Consider the following 16667-nt stretch of genomic DNA (forward strand, 5'->3'; position numbering starts at 1 on the left):
GAAAGGGAGAGAAAGGGAGAGACAGAAGGAAAGGGAGAGAAAGGGAGAGACAGAAGGAAAGGGAGAGAAAGGGAGAGACAGAAGGAAAGGGAGAGAAAGGGAGAGAGAAGGAAAGGGAGAAAAAGGGAGAGAGCAGGAAAGAGAGAGAGAATGAAAGGGAGAGACAAGGAAAGGGAGAGAAAGGGAGAGAGAAGGAAAGGGAGAGACAAGGAAAGGGAGAGAAAGGGAGAGAGAAGGAAAGGGAGAGAAATGGAGAGAGAAGGAAAGGGAGAGAAAGGGAGAGAGAAGGAAAGGGGGAGAGAAGGAAAGAGAGAGAATGAAAGGGAGAAACAGAAGGAAAGGGAGAGAAAGGGAGAGAGAAGGAAAGGGAGAAACAGAAGGAAAGGGAGAGAAAGGGAGAGAGAAGGAAAGGGAGAGAAAGGGAGAGACAAGGAAAGGGAGCGAAAGGGAGACAGAAGGAAAGGGAGAGAAAGGGAGAGACAAGGAAATGGAGACAGAAGGAAAGGGAGAGAAAGGGAGAGAGAAGGAAAGGGAGAGAGAAGGAAAGGGAGAGAAAGGGAGAGAGAAGGAAAGAGAGAGAAAGGGAGAGAGAAGGAAAGGGAGAGAAAGGGAGAGAAGGAAAGGGAGAGAAGGAAAGGGTAAGGGGAGAGAGGGAAAGGGAGAGAAGGGGAGAGAGAAGGAAAGAGAGAGAGAATGAAAGGGAGAGACAAGGAAAGGGAGAGAAAGGGAGAGACAAGGAAAGGGAGAGAAAGGGAGAGAGAAGGAAAGGGGGAGAGAAGGAAAGAGAGAGAAGGAAAGGGAGAAACAGAAGGAAAGGGAGAGAAAGGGAGAGAGAAGGAAAGGGAGAGAAAGGGAGAGAGAAGGAAAGGGAGAGAGAAGGAAAGGGAGAGAAAGGGAGAGACAAGGAAAGGGAGCGAAAGGGAGACAGAAGGAAAGGGAGCGACAGAAGGAAAGGGAGAGAAAGGGAGAGACAAGGAAATGGAGACAGAAGGAAAGGGAGAGAGAAGGGGAGAGAAAGAGAGAGAGAAGGAAAGGGAGAGAAAGGGAGAGAGAAGGAAAGGGAGAGAAGGGGAGAGAGGGAAAGGGAGAGAAGGGGAGAGAGGGAAAGGGAGAGAAGGAGAGAGAAGGAAAGGGAGAGAAAGGGAAAGGGAGTGAAAGGGAGAGAGAAGGAAATGGAGAGAAAGGGAGAGAGAAGGAAATGGAGAGAAAGGGAGAGAGAAGGAAATGGAGAGAAAGGGAGAGAGAAGGAAAGAGAGAGAAGGAAAGAGAGAGAGAGAAGCAAAGAGAGAGAGAAGCAAAGAGAGAGAGAAGGAAAGGGAGAGAGAAGGAAAGGGAGACAGACAGAAAGGGTGACAGATGGAAAGGGAGACAGGCGGAAAGGGAGACAGACAGAAAGGGAGACAGACAGAAAGGGAGACAGACGGAAAGGGAGACAGACGGAAAGGGAGACAGAAGAAAATGGGGAGAGAAGGAAAGGGAGAGAAAGGGAGACAGAAGGAAAGGGAGAGAAAGGGAGACAGAAGGAAAGGAGACAGACGGAAAGGGAGACAGACGGAAAGGGAGACAGACGGAAAGGGAGACAGAAGAAAATGGGGAGAGAAGGAAAGGGAGAGAAAGGGAGACAGAAGGAAAGGGAGAGAAAGGGAGACAGAAGGAAAGGGAGACAGACGGAAAGGGAGACAGACGGAAAGGGAGACAGACGGAAAGGGAGACAGACGGAAATGGGGAGAGAAGGAAAGGGAGACAGAAGGAAAGGGAGAGAGAAGGAAAGGAAGACAGAAGGAAAGGGAGAGAGAAGGAAAGGGAGAGAGAAGGAAAGGGAGAGAGAAGGAAAGGGAGAGAGAAGGAAAGGGAGACAGACGGAAAGGGAGACAGACGGAAAGGGAGACAGACGGAAAGGGAGACAGACGGAAAGGGAGACAGACGGAAAGGGAGAGAAAGGGAGACAGAAGGAAAGGGAGAGAAAGAAATGGGGAGAGAAGGAAAGAGGGAGAGAAAGGGAGAGAGAAAGGGAGAGAGAAGGAAAGGGGGAGAGAAGGAAAGGGAGAGAGAAGGAAAGGGAGAGAGAAGGAAAGGGAGAGAGAAGGAAAGGGAGAGAGAAGGAAAGGGAGAGAAGGAAAGGGAGAGAAAGAAAGGGAGAGAAGGAAAGGGAGAGAAAGGGAGAGAGAAGGAAATGGAGAGAAAGGGAGAGAGAAGGAAAGGGAGAGAATGAAAGGGAGAGAAGGGGAGAGAGAAGGAAAGGGAGAGAAAGGGAAAGGGAGAGAAAAGGAAAGGGAGAGAAAAGGAAAGGGAGACAGAAGGAAAGGGAGAGAGAAGGAAAGGGAGAGAGAAGGAAAGGGAGACAGAAGGAAAGGGAGACAGAAGGAAAGGGAGACAGAAGGAAAGGGAGACAGAAGGAAAGGGAGACAGAAGGAAAGGAGACAGAAGGAAAGGGAGACAGACGGAAAGGAGACAGACGGAAAGGGAGACAGACGGAAAGGGAGACAGACGGAAAGGAGACAGACGGAAAGGGAGACAGACGGAAAGGGGAGACAGACGGAAAGGGAGACAGACGGAAAGGGAGACAGACGGAAAGGGAGACAGACGGAAAGGGAGACAGACGGAAAGGGAGACAGACGGAAAGGGAGACAGACGGAAAGGGAGACAGACGGAAAGGGAGACAGACGGAAAGGGAGACAGACGGAAAGGGAGACCGACGGAAAGGGAGACAGACGGAAAGGAGACCGACGGAAAGGAGACCGACGGAAAGGAGACCGACGGAAAGGAGACCGACGGAAAGGAGACAGAAGGAAAGGGAGAGAAAGGAGACAGACGGAAAGGAGAGAAAGAAAGGGGGAGAGAAAGGGAGAGAGAAGGAAAGGGAGACAGAAGGAAAGGGAGACAGAAGGAAAGGGAGAGAAAGGGAGAGAGAAGGAAAGGGAGAGAAAGGGAGAGAGAAGGAAAGGGAGAGACAAGGAAAGGGAGCGAAAGGGAGACAGAAGGAAAGGGAGAGACAGAAGGAAAGGGAGAGAAAGGGAGAGACAAGGAAATGGAGACAGAAGGAAATGGAGAGAAAGGGAGAGAGAAGGAAAGGGAGAGAGAAGGGGAGAGAAGGAAAGGGAGAGAAAGGGAGAGAGAAGGAAAGGGAGAGAAGGAAAGGGAGAGAAAGGGAGAGAAGGAAAGGGAGAGAAGGAAAGGAAGAGAAGGAAAGGGAGAGAAAGGGAGAGAAGGAAAGGGAGAGAAGGAAAGGGAAAGAAGGGGAGAGAGGGAAAGGGAGAGAGGGAAAGGGAGAGAAGGGGAGAGAAGGAAAGGGAGAGAGAAGCAAAGAGAGAGAGAAGCAAAGAGAGAGAGAAGCAAAGAGAGAGAGAAGCAAAGAGAGAGAGAAGCAAAGAGAGAGAGAAGCAAAGAGAGACAGACGGAAAGGGAGACAGACGGAAAGGAGACAGACGGAAAGGGAGACAGACGGAAAGGGAGACAGACGGAAAGGAGACAGACGGAAAGGGAGACAGAAGAAAATGGGGAGAGAAGGAAAGGGAGAGAGAAGGAAAGGGAGACAGAAGGAAAGGGAGACAGAAGGAAAGGGAGAGAGAAGGGTGACAGACGGAAAGGGAGACAGACAGAAAGGGAGACAGATGGAAAGGGAGACAGATGGAAAGGGAGACAGATGGAAAGGGAGACAGAAGAAAATGGGGAGAGAAGGAAAGGGAGAGAAAGGAGAGAAGGAAAGGGAGAGAAAGGGAGAGAAGGAAAGGGAGAGAGAAGGAAAGGGAGAGAGAAGGAAAGGAGAGAGAAGGAAAGGGAGACAGAAGGAAAGGGAGACAGAAAGAAAGGGAGAGAAAGGGAGACAGAAGGAAAGGGAGACAGACGGAAAGGGAGACAGAAGAAAATGGGGAGAGAAGGAAAGGGAGAGAGAAGGAAAGGGAGAGAGAAGGAAAGGAGAGAGAAGGAAAGGAGAGAGAAGGAAAGGAGACAGAAGGAAAGGAGACAGAAGGAAAGGGAGAGAGACGGAAAGGAGAGAGACGGAAAGGAGACAGACGGAAAGGGAGACAGACGGAAAGGGAGACAGAAGAAAATGGGGAGAGAAGGAAAGGGAGAGAGAAGGAAAGGGAGAGAGAAGGAAAGGGAGACAGAAGGAAAGGGAGAGAGAAGGGTGACAGACGGAAAGGGAGACAGATGGAAAGGGAGACAAGGAAAGGGAGAGAGAAGGGTGACAGACGGAAAGGGAGACAGATGGAAAGGGAGACAAGGAAAGGGAGAGAGAAGGAAAGGGAGACCGACGGAAAGGGAGACCGACGGAAAGGGAGACCGACGGAAAGGGAGACAGAAGGAAAGGGAGAGAAAGGGAGACAGACGGAAAGGGAGAGAAAGAAAGGGGGAGAGAAAGGGAGAGAGAAGGAAAGGGAGACAGAAGGAAAGGGAGACAGAAGGAAAGGGAGAGAAAGGGAGAGAGAAGGAAAGGGAGAGAAAGGGAGAGAGAAGGAAAGGGAGAGACAAGGAAAGGGAGCGAAAGGGAGACAGAAGGAAAGGGAGAGACAGAAGGAAAGGGAGAGAAAGGGAGAGACAAGGAAATGGAGACAGAAGGAAATGGAGAGAAAGGGAAAGGGAGAGAAAGGGAGAGAGAAGGAAAGGGAGAGAGAAGGGGAGAGAAGGAAAGGGAGAGAAAGGGAGAGAGAAGGAAAGGGAGAGAAGGAAAGGGAGAGAAAGGGAGAGAAGGAAAGGGAGAGAAGGAAAGGAAGAGAAGGAAAGGGAGAGAAAGGGAGAGAAGGAAAGGGAGAGAAGGAAAGGGAAAGAAGGGGAGAGAGGGAAAGGGAGAGAGGGAAAGGGAGAGAAGGGGAGAGAAGGAAAGGGAGAGAGAAGCAAAGAGAGAGAGAAGCAAAGAGAGAGAGAAGCAAAGAGAGAGAGAAGCAAAGAGAGAGAGAAGCAAAGAGAGAGAGAAGCAAAGAGAGACAGACGGAAAGGGAGACAGACGGAAAGGGAGACAGACGGAAAGGGAGACAGACGGAAAGGGAGACAGACGGAAAGGGAGACAGACGGAAAGGGAGACAGAAGAAAATGGGGAGAGAAGGAAAGGGAGAGAGAAGGAAAGGGAGACAGAAGGAAAGGGAGACAGAAGGAAAGGGAGAGAGAAGGGTGACAGACGGAAAGGGAGACAGACAGAAAGGGAGACAGATGGAAAGGGAGACAGATGGAAAGGGAGACAGAAGAAAATGGGGAGAGAAGGAAAGGGAGAGAAAGGGAGAGAAGGAAAGGGAGAGAAAGGGAGAGAAGGAAAGGGAGAGAGAAGGAAAGGGAGAGAGAAGGAAAGGGAGAGAGAAGGAAAGGGAGACAGAAGGAAAGGGAGACAGAAAGAAAGGGAGAGAAAGGGAGACAGAAGGAAAGGGAGACAGACGGAAAGGGAGACAGAAGAAAATGGGGAGAGAAGGAAAGGGAGAGAGAAGGAAAGGGAGAGAGAAGGAAAGGGAGAGAGAAGGAAAGGGAGACAGAAGGAAAGGGAGACAGAAGGAAAGGGAGAGAGACGGAAAGGGAGAGAGACGGAAAGGGAGACAGACGGAAAGGGAGACAGACGGAAAGGGAGACAGACGGAAAGGGAGACAGAAGAAAATGGGGAGAGAAGGAAAGGGAGAGAGAAGGAAAGGGAGAGAGAAGGAAAGGGAGACAGAAGGAAAGGGAGAGAGAAGGGTGACAGACGGAAAGGGAGACAGATGGAAAGGGAGACAAGGAAAGGGAGAGAGAAGGAAAGGGAGAGAGAAGGAAAGGGAGACAGAAGGAAAGGGAGACAGAAGGAAAGGGAGAGAGACGGAAAGGGAGAGAGACGGAAAGGGAGACAGAAGGAAAGGGAGAGAGACGGAAAGGGAGACAGACGGAAAGGGAGACAGACGGAAAGGGAGACAGAAGGAAAGGGAGAGAAAGGGAGACAGAAGGAAAGGGAGAGAAAGGGAGACAGAAGGAAAGGGAGAGAAAGGGAGACAGAAGGAAAGGGAGAGAAAGGGAGAGAAGGAAAGGGGGAGAGAAGGAAAGGGGGAGAGAAAGGGAGACAGAAGGAAAGGGAGACAGAAGGAAAGGGAGACAGAAGGAAAGGGAGACAGAAGGAAAGGGAAAGAAAGGGAGAGAGAAGGAAAGGGAGAGAAAGGGAGAGAGAAGGAAAGGGGGAGAGAAGGAAAGAGAGAGAAGGAAAGGGAGAAACAGAAGGAAAGGGAGAGAAAGGAGAGAGAAGGAAAGGGAGAGAAAGGGAGAGACAAGGAAAGGAGAGAAAGGAGAGACAAGGAAAGGAGAGAAAGGAGAGACAAGGAAAGGAGCAAAAGGGAGAGACAAGGAAAGGGAGCAAAAGGGAGACAGAAGGAAAGGGAGACAGAAGGAAAGGAGAGACAGAAGGAAAGGGAGAGAAAGGGAGAGACAAGGAAATGGAGACAGAAGGAAAGGGAGAGAAAGGGAAAGGGAGAGAAAGGGAGAGAGAAGGAAAGGGAGAGAGAAGGGGAGAGAGAAGAAAAGGGAGAAAAAGGGAGAGAGAAGGAAAGGGGGAGAGAAGGAAAGGGAGAGAAGGAAAGGGAGAGAAGGAAAGGGAGAGAAAGGGAGAGAAGGAAAGGGAGAGAAGGAAAGGGAAAGAAGGGGAGAGAGGGAAAGGGAGAGAAGGGGAGAGAAGGAAAGGGAGAGAAGGGGAGAGAAGGAAAGGGAGAGAAAGGGAGAGAGAAAGGGAGAGAGAAGGAAATGGAGAGAAAGGGAGAGAGAAGGAAATGGAGAGAGAAGGAAATGGAGAGAAAGGGAGAGAGAAGGAAAGAGAGAGAGAAGCAAAGAGAGAGAAGCAAAGAGAGAGAGAAGCAAAGAGAGAGAGAAGCAAAGAGAGAGAGAAGGAAAGGGAGAGAAAGGGTGACAGACGGAAAGGGTGACAGACGGAAAGGGAGACAGACGGAAAGGGAGACAGACGGAAAGGGAGACAGACGGAAAGGGAGACAGACGGAAAGGGAGACAGACGGAAAGGGAGACAGAAGAAAATGGGGAGGGAAGGAAAGGGAGAGAGAAGGAAAGGGAGACAGAAGGAAAGGGAGACAGAAGGAAAGGGAGAGAAAGGGAGACAGAAGGAAAGGGAGACAGACGGAAAGGGAGACAGAAGGAAAGGGAGACAGACGGAAAGGGAGACAGAAGGAAAGGGAGACAGACGGAAAGGGAGACAGACGGAAAGGGAGACAGACGGAAAGGGAGACAGACGGAAAGGGGGAGAGAAGGAAAGGGAGAGAGAAGGAAAGGGAGAGAGAAGGAAAGGGGAACAGAAGGAAAGGGAGACAGAAGGAAAGGGAGACAGACGGAAAGGGAGACAGACGGAAAGGGAGACAGACGGAAAGGGAGAGAAAGGGAGACAGACGGAAAGGGAGAGAAAGGGAGACAGACGGAAAGGGAGAGAAAGGGAGACAGAAGGAAAGGGAGAGAAAGGGAGACAGAAGGAAAGGGAGAGAAAGGGAGAGAAGGAAAGGGGGAGAGAAGGAAAGGGGGAGAGAAGGAAAGGGGGAGAGAAAGGGAGAGAGAAGGAAAGGGGGAGAGAAAGGAGAGAAAGGAGAGAGAAGGAAAGGAGAGAAAAGGAAAGAGAGAGAAGGAAGGAAAGGAGAGAGAAGGAAAGGGAGAGAGAAGGAAAGGGAGAGAGAAGGAAAGGGAGAGAAGGAAAGGGAGAGAGAAGGAAAGGGAGAGAAGGAAAGGGGGAGAGAAAGGGAGAGAGAAGGAAAGGGAGACAGAAGGAAAGGGAGAGAAAGGGTGACAGACGGAAAGGGAGAGAGAAGGAAAGGGAGACAGAAGAAAATGGGGAGAGAAGGAAAGGGAGAGAAAGGGAGACAGACGGAAAGGGAGAGAGAAGGAAAGGGAGACAGAAGGAAAGGGAGACAGAAGGAAAGGGAGAGAGAAGGAAAGGGAGAGAGAAGGAAAGGGAGAGAGAAGGAAAGGGAGAGAGAAGGAAAGGGAGACAGAAGGAAAGGGAGACAGAAGGAAAGGGAGACAGAAGGAAAGGGAGACAGAAGGAAAGGGAGACAAAAGGAAAGGGAGAGAGATTGAAAGGGAGACAGAAGGAAAGGGAGACAGAAGGATAGGGAGACAGAAGGAAAGGGAGACAGAAGGAAAGGGAGACAGAAGGAAAGGGAGACAGAAGGAAAGGGAGAGAAAGGGAGAGAGAAGGAAAGGGCGAGAAAGGGAGAGAGAAGGAAAGGGGGAGAGAAGGAAAGAGAGAAGGAAAGGGAGAAACAGAAGGAAAGGGAGAGAAAGGGAGAGAGAAGGAAAGGGAGAGAAAGGGAGAGACAAGGAAAGGGAGAGAAAGGGAGAGACAAGGAAAGGGAGAGAAAGGGAGAGACAAGGAAAGGGAGCAAAAGGGAGACAGAAGGAAAGGGAGACAGAAGGAAAGGGAGAGACAGAAGGAAAGGGAGAGAAAGGGAGAGACAAGGAAATGGAGACAGAAGGAAAGGGAGAGAAAGGGAAAGGGAGAGAAAGGGAGAGAGAAGGAAAGGGAGAGAGAAGGGGAGAGAGAAGAAAAGGGAGAAAAAGGGAGAGAGAAGGAAAGGGGGAGAGAAGGAAAGGGAGAGAAGGAAAGGGAGAGAAGGAAAGGGAGAGAAGGAAAGGGAGAGAAGGAAAGGGAGAGAAAGGGAGAGAAGGAAAGGGAGAGAAGGAAAGGGAAAGAAGGGGAGAGAGGGAAAGGGAGAGAAGGGGAGAGAAGGAAAGGGAGAGAAAGGGAGAGAGAAAGGGAGAGAGAAGGAAATGGAGAGAAAGGGAGAGAGAAGGAAATGGAGAGAAAGGGAGAGAGAAGGAAAGAGAGAGAGAAGCAAAGAGAGAGAAGCAAAGAGAGAGAGAAGCAAAGAGAGAGAGAAGCAAAGAGAGAGAGAAGCAAAGAGAGAGAGAAGCAAAGAGAGAGAGAAGGAAAGGGAGAGAAAGGGTGACAGACGGAAAGGGTGACAGACGGAAAGGGAGACAGACGGAAAGGGAGACAGACGGAAAGGGAGACAGAAGGAAAGGGAGACAGAAGGAAAGGGAGACAGAAGGAAAGGGAGAGAAAGGGAGAGAAAGGGAGACAGAAGGAAAGGGAGACAGACGGAAAGGGAGACAGACGGAAAGGGAGACAGACGGAAAGGGAGACAGACGGAAAGGGAGACAGACGGAAAGGGAGACAGACGGAAATGGGGAGAGAAGGAAAGGGAGAGAGAAGGAAAGGGAGAGAGAAGGAAAGGGGAACAGAAGGAAAGGGAGACAGAAGGAAAGGGAGACAGAAGGAAAGGGAGACAGAAGGAAAGGGAGACAGACGGAAAGGGAGACAGACGGAAAGGGAGACAGACGGAAAGGGAGAGAAAGGGAGACAGACGGAAAGGGAGAGAAAGGGAGACAGACGGAAAGGGAGAGAAAGGGAGACAGACGGAAAGGGAGAGAAAGGGAGACAGAAGGAAAGGGAGAGAAAGGGAGACAGAAGGAAAGGGAGAGAAAGGGAGAGAAGGAAAGGGGGAGAGAAGGAAAGGGGGAGAGAAGGAAAGGGGGAGAGAAAGGAGAGAGAAGGAAAGGGGGAGAGAAAGGGAGAGAAAGGGAGAGAGAAGGAAAGGGAGAGAAAAGGAAAGAGAGAGAAGGAAGGAAAGGGAGAGAGAAGGAAAGGGAGAGAGAAGGAAAGGGAGAGAGAAGGAAAGGGAGAGAAGGAAAGGGGGAGAGAAAGGGAGAGAGAAGGAAAGGGAGACAGAAGGAAAGGAGAGAAAGGGTGACAGACGGAAAGGGAGAGAGAAGGAAAGGAGACAGAAGAAAATGGGGAGAGAAGGAAAGGGAGAGAAAGGAGACAGACGGAAAGGAGAGAGAAGGAAAGGGAGACAGAAGGAAAGGAGACAGAAGGAAAGGGAGAGAGAAGGAAAGGGAGAGAGAAGGAAAGGGAGAGAGAAGGAAAGGGAGAGAGAAGGAAAGGGAGACAGAAGGAAAGGGAGACAGAAGGAAAGGGAGACAGAAGGAAAGGAAGACAGAAGGAAAGGAGACAGAAGGAAAGGAGACAGAAGGAAAGGGAGACAAAAGGAAAGGGAGAGAGATTGAAAGGGAGACAGAAGGAAAGGGAGACAGAAGGATAGGGAGACAGAAGGAAAGGGAGACAGAAGGAAAGGGAGACAGAAGGATAAAGAGGAAAAGAGATTAAGCATCAACATTCCACAATAACGATCAAACACAGCAAATACAATGCTGTCAGTCAGAGAAAGAGAGACGGATGGAGAGAAGAGCTGGATGGTTGATAGTCTAAATAACTGTGGGCCTGGAGGAGAGATGAAGACAAGAAAGATGGATAAATAATCAATATTCCACATAACCATTACAAGGTGATAAAGCAACATAATGTAGAGCCACCTGTATTACTTGTTTTGGTGTCTGATACTTTGTAATGACATAGCTGGGAGCAGTACCAGGAAAAATAACTCACAGAGGGAACGAGAGAGAGAGAGAGAGAGAGAGCGAGAGAGAGAGAACGAGAGAGAACGAGAGAGCGAGAACGAGAGAGAACGAACGAGAGAGAGAGAACGAGAGAGAGACTTTGACTTTTGATCTTTCTTTATTGAAACATTCTCAATTCATTTAAAACTCACCCCCCCACTCCTAAAATAAAAATATATCCTGTACAAATCACCATACACAAAAAACCTCTCCTACAACCGTATATCCAAAACATCTTCCCCAGCAATACAGACAGCCCCCCCAACACACCATATCTCCTCAAACATCTCCACACATTTGATCATTTTATAGAACTCAAACTCAACCCTAAGGCGCGCAGAGACCATCCCATTCAACAGTAGTAAAGGGTCTGTTATCCCCCACCTTGACCCTGTTCCTCCTTGTTAGCCAAATAGCTAACTTTGCCTGAGCAAACAGAAAATTCAACAAAACACATTTTTCTTTCTCCTTACTCGAATACCTGTATCCCATTATAAACATCCCAACAGCAAAACCACCCCCAACCTGTCACACAGACATTCCAACAGAGACATTAATGGCATTAACCTGGTGCACACAGAAAACACATGAATTACAGTTTCTTTCATTTGACAGAAAGGACACCCCTGCCCAATTCCCGGATCAACCCGTGCCAACCAGCTGTTAGTGGCCAGGGCTCCATGAAGAACCCTCCACTGGAGGTCCCCTGACCTCTTTGGTACTGGGGGTTTGTAGAGCGCCCTTCATCTAAAACCCACCATACTCTCCACCCCACATACCCCCTGCCACTGATGTGCCTTCACTCCTGTTAGGCTTCTAATGCTCCTAACCTTAACGCAGAGGTTGTAGAGGGCTTTACCTCCCACCCTCAAACTCCCCAGGCTCGGAGTGTTAAAATCTAACAAGTCCTCCAGACCCCTTGCCAGTCTCCAGTCTCTGCCGTCACCTGCAGTGGCGGGAACATTGGTGGCCCCTCTCCCTTTGGCCTCTCAAACACCCCCTTACCGGCTCAGACAGTGCCTCCTGGACCTCCTCCAGGAATCTCTCCAGCAGCCTAAGAGACGTTATTCCTGTTTGTTGCGCCAAGACCTCCGGGGTTTCCACCCCTCCTCTCCCAGCAGTCTCAGGTCACCCAGCCTTTGTAAAACCCCCTGCCATCAGTTGCCACTGCAGGGTGGCCGACTGAACCGATCTCAAAAGGATGGCTGGGTTGTGGAAGATAGGCTCCTCCCACACCCATTGCCCAGGCTCCACACCCCTTCTCGTGTGGGCCTTAGCAGCTGCCAGGCCCTCAGCACCGCAGAGTAAAACTCTGAGAGACCTGCTGTACTCAGCCTCTCCAGCTTCATAAGGAACAGCTGCCGGTCCAACCCTAATCCGCCAGCTCTCCTCAGCAGCGCATGCTGGTTCCTCCAGCCAACATCAGTGTGGTACAGCAGTCTCTGCACCGCCTTTAGTCGGAAAGCAGCCATCCTGCTCTCCAGTTCCACCAGGCCCTGTCCTCCTTCGTGGACGGTCATGTACAAAACTGCTGCCTTCAGCCAGTGATGTCCCGACCAAAAAGAAGTCCACCAGCTTGCGTTGCAGGTCTGCAAGCAGACCGCGGGGGTTGAGGACAGCCAGTTTATGCCACAAGGAAGATGCCACCAGGTTGTTGATTATCAGCACCTCCTCTATATGACACTTGGGACAGGAGCCACCTCCACCTGGCCAGTCTTGACACCACTGCCTGTGACAGCCCCTCCCAGTTCTTGCTGACCCACCTCTCCGAGCCCAGGTACACCCCCAACACTTTAAGCCCTTCACAACCCCACTGCAAACCCCTGGAAGCAGAGGAGGAGCCCTATCCCCCATGCCCCACATAACAGAGCTTTGCTCTTTCCCCAGTTTACCTTAGCTGATGAAGCTCCCTCGTACACCTTCAGACTGGTCTCTAGTTCCTGCATATCTTGCCCATCCCTGACCATCACAGAAACATCATCTGCATATGCTGAGACTGCTATTCCTGTCACCACATCCATGCCTGTCCAGCACACTCCCGCAGTCTCCTGCGTAGCAGTCCTAAAAAGGCTCAATGGCTGTGTACAGCTGCCCAGATAGAGGGCATCCTTGTCTAATGCCCCGTCTCACCCAGACTGGCCTACTGAGCCCCCCTCCCACCTTAACCATACATGATGCCCCAGCATACAACAGCTTCACACAGGTCACAAAACTCTTCCCAAACCCAAACACAGACATCACATTAAACAGATACTCATGATCCACTCTATCAAAAGCCTTCTCTTGATCTAAAGAGACCAGTCCAAAGTTCACATTAGAACCTCTCGACAAGTCCAACATGTCCCTAATCAAGAACAAGTTGTCCGTGATTGAGCGTCCCGGTACACAATATGTCTGGTCCTTGTGTATTATAGAGTCCAGATGGGACTTCAGTCTGTTAGAGAGGACCTTGGCAAAAATCTTGTAGTCCGCACAGAGTAATGCCACAGGCCTCCAGTTCTTAAGTTCACACAAGTCCCCTTTTTTGGGCAGGAGAGTCAGAGCGCCCGACGGCAGCTCATCGGCAACTCTCCTACCCCCGACGCATTCACGCAACACGCAAAAGAAATCCTGTCCAATTGTTCCCCAGAATTTTTGTAAAATTCCACTGGAAGTCCATCGACCCCGGGTGCACGACCGGGGACATCTGGGTTACTGCCTCTGCCAGTTCATGTGACAACAGAGGAATGTCCATTTCATCCTCTGTGCCCGAGAGAGCGTAGGGAGTCCTGCGAACAAGACCTGAGCACACATAGGATCACACATTTCTGCCCTATACAATTCAGTATAAAACTCCACAGTCCGCTCCCGCATCTCCCCCACCACAGAGGTCACCCGCCCATCAGACAGCCGTAGACAATGCATACCCTTGGCTTCACTGCTCTGTCTTTCCAAACCAAAGAAGAAGGAGCTGGGAGCATCCATCTCCTTGAGCATGGAGAACCTAGCTCTTACAAGTGCTCCTTTGCTTTAACCTGGAAAAAACTGCCCAGGTCCCTACGTAATTCGGCTAAGTTAGCCTGGAGGCCTACATTGCCTTGCCCCACCATCTCTACCTCCATCTCACTAATACACCGCTCTAGTTCCCCAATACTCTCCTAGCCTCTGAGGATGAGAGAGATGTGTACTGTTGACAGAAAAGCCGAATTTGCACTTTCCCCACATCCCACCATTGACTCAGAGACTCATACTCCTCTCTTCGCTGCCCCCATCTTTCCCAAAAAGTCTGGAAACCTGAGCAAAAAGTGGCATCTTGTAAGAGCTTTACATTGAACTTCCGATAAGATGCCTGCCGGGGCCCTGGTGAAATAGACAGCCGAGCCATGGTTATGTGGTGATCCGAAACCCCACTGGGAGAATGGTAGCACCCAGCAGCCTATTGCTCTGATTCCTGGACATGTAAAAACGATCAAGTCGAGCTGCACTCACCCTAGCCCCAAAACCTTCACCCACGTATACTGTCTTGTGTTTGGATGTTTAGTTCTCCAAACATCCACTAGGTCAAACTGATTAAAGATGTCCCTTAACACTCCCACTGACACTGAATGAGGCTCTTCCCCATTTCTGTCTTTTGTAAAATCCATTGTACAGTTCCAGTCACCTCCGATCACCAGCGTCTCCTCAGGCGCTACTTGTGAGAGTTCCTGTCTAAGACTCCCAAATAGAACCCCTCTTTCTCTCCCTGTGTTAGGCGCATACACATTTATAAAGACAAAACACATGTTGTTAATTTCTGCTTTAACAACAAGCAACCTACCCCTACACACCTCCTTTGAGGAGCAAATTTTTACAGCCAGACCCGGTGCAAAAAGGACTGCCACCCCTGCACTAAGATTTGTCCCATGGCTCAACACACTTGCCCCTTTCCACCAGAGGCCCCAATAAACTTCATTCACCACATCACTATGCGTCTCCTGCAGAAACAACACCTGTACTTTTTTTTGTTTTACATATTCACCCAACACACTCCTCTTTCCCGCATCTCTGGCGCCATTTATATTGAGCGAGCCTACCCGAAGAGTCTCCATAAGAAGTGGGAGAAAAGCCAGCAGAGAAATAGACCAATAGCAAAGCTCAAAAAGCCCCAGTGTCAGTAAGAAATTAAACATTTAAACAGTGTCTGAAGGTAAACCTTTACGCACTGTTGTGACCCACTTCCTCAACCTAAACCGTTTCCTGGGTGAGAGGACACCATGCCCTCATTTCTCATAGCATGTTGTACTGATCTTACAAACTTTCTAGGATCAGGAAAAAAAGCCTCAAGATTAACTTTTTCCCCTTAGTCTCATTCAGGAACCTTGTCAGTTCTCTCAACGTGTACTTAGACCCCTCTGGTTGACTGGCTGTCAGCCCGGGCCAATTGAAGAGGAGTCTGAAAAAAATAACTCCTCATCCTCTTCCTCAGACTCACTTTCCTCCTCTTTCTATCTCCCACCCTGACCACCTGCCCTTTCTCTCTGGTTAGAGCCTCACCCACAGCAACAGGCAACATTTCCATGGTGCCTTTGTCCACACCCTTTTCCTTTTCCTCTTGACACCCTCCTCCTCCCCCTAATCTCTTACACTTCCCCACTATACTCTCCTCATCCACTAGAATAACCTGACTAGACGCAGTATCATCTGCACCACCCTCCATAGCATGACTAGGGCCAGCCTCAGCTACACCACCCTCCATAGCATGACTAGGGCCAGCCTCAGCTACACCACCCTCCATAGCATGACTAGGGCCAGCCTCAGCTACACCACCCTCCATAGCATGACTAGGGCCAGCCTCAGCTACACCACCCTCCATAGCATGACTAGGCCCAGCATCATCTGCACCACCCTCCATAGCATGACTAGGCCCAGCATCATCTGCACCACCCTCCATAGCATGTCTAGGCCCAGCCTCAGCTACCCCACCATCTCTAGCCTGACTAGACCCAGCCTCTGCTTCTCCACCATCTCTAGCCTGACTAGACCCAGCCTCCACTACCCTACCATCTCTAGCCTGACTAGGCCCAGCCTCATCTACACCACCATCTCTAGACTGACTAGGCCCAGCCTCTGCTGTCTGCATCTCCTTACCCCCTGCATTTTGACCTCGATTTCCCCCACTTGCGCTAGTACCCTCATTTTGTCTATGGCCTTTATGTGGGCACGCAAAGCTCTTGTGCCCCAAATCCCCACATTCAAAACACCGTAGACTATCTGTGCTGGCAAAACCTGCATAGAGCCCCTCCCCATGCCTCACTTTGAAATGCACCTGTTGCTCATTATTGTTGAGAAACATAAACACTTGCCTCCTGAACGAAACAACGTGCTTAACGGCATCTGCCTGAAAACCTGCTGACAGTACACGGAAACCGCTAGCAAACTTACCAAAACGACTCAGCTCTTTCCTAATTTGATCATCCGTAATAAACGGAGGCAAATTTGCCACTACAACTCTTGTTGAAGGGGTAGAGAGAGGTGAAATTGACACAAACACATCCCTTACAAATATTCCGCTAGCAATTAGCCTACCGACCAAATTAGCCCTTTTCATGAACACAACCACCGCTTTGTTCATTCTAGAAGCAGAATGTATAAACTCAGCTCCTACCTGTTCACCGACCGCGAGCAGAACCTCCTCCACCTTAACTCCGTTCTCAGGAACACACCTGAATCCATGCTGTATCGACAGCGTCTCCTCCGCGCTAGGCTGAGAAGCCATTGTGCACACAACACCTTCCAACCCCCAGGAAAGTTACTCTGTCCTCTTCCACCCTAACTTTGAAAAAAAAAACTTTGGATACGCTAAAACAAATATTGCATTAACCCTCCACCATAGAAAATAACATGTAAAGAAAAGAATCAAGAAAGTTAGTTAGGATAGAGCTCTCCACACCAAACACCCAAACTCCAAAAACACCCAGCATGCACCGAGAGAGAGAACGAGAGAGAGAGAGACAGAACGAGAGAGAGTGAGAGAGAGAACGAGAGAGAGAGAACGAGAGAGAGACAGAACGAGAGAGAACGAGAGAGAGAGACAGAACGAGAGAGAGAGAACGAGAGAGAGAGAGACAGAACGAGAGAGAGAGAACGAGAGAGAGAGACAGAACGAGAGAGAGAAGAGAGAGAGAGACAGAACGAGAGAGAGAGAACAGAACGAGAGGAGAGAAAGAGAGAGAGAGAGAACGAGAGAAGGAGAGAGAGAGACAGAACGAGAGAGAGAGAGACAGAACGAGAGAGAGACGAGAGAGACAGAACGA

The 16667-nt window shown here is 50.1% G+C and overlaps 1 protein-coding gene across 1 annotated transcript in view; it reads right to left on the bottom strand.

Annotated features, from left to right (window-relative positions):
• LOC115124676 (ephrin-A4-like) overlaps window positions 1-16667 on the bottom strand; it is a 123309-nt gene that overhangs the window by 47952 nt on the left and 58690 nt on the right. The gene's annotated exons all lie outside the window — the stretch shown is intronic.

This window comes from Oncorhynchus nerka, linkage group LG3, assembly GCF_034236695.1.
Source record: "Oncorhynchus nerka isolate Pitt River linkage group LG3, Oner_Uvic_2.0, whole genome shotgun sequence".
Lineage (NCBI taxonomy): Eukaryota > Metazoa > Chordata > Actinopteri > Salmoniformes > Salmonidae > Oncorhynchus > Oncorhynchus nerka.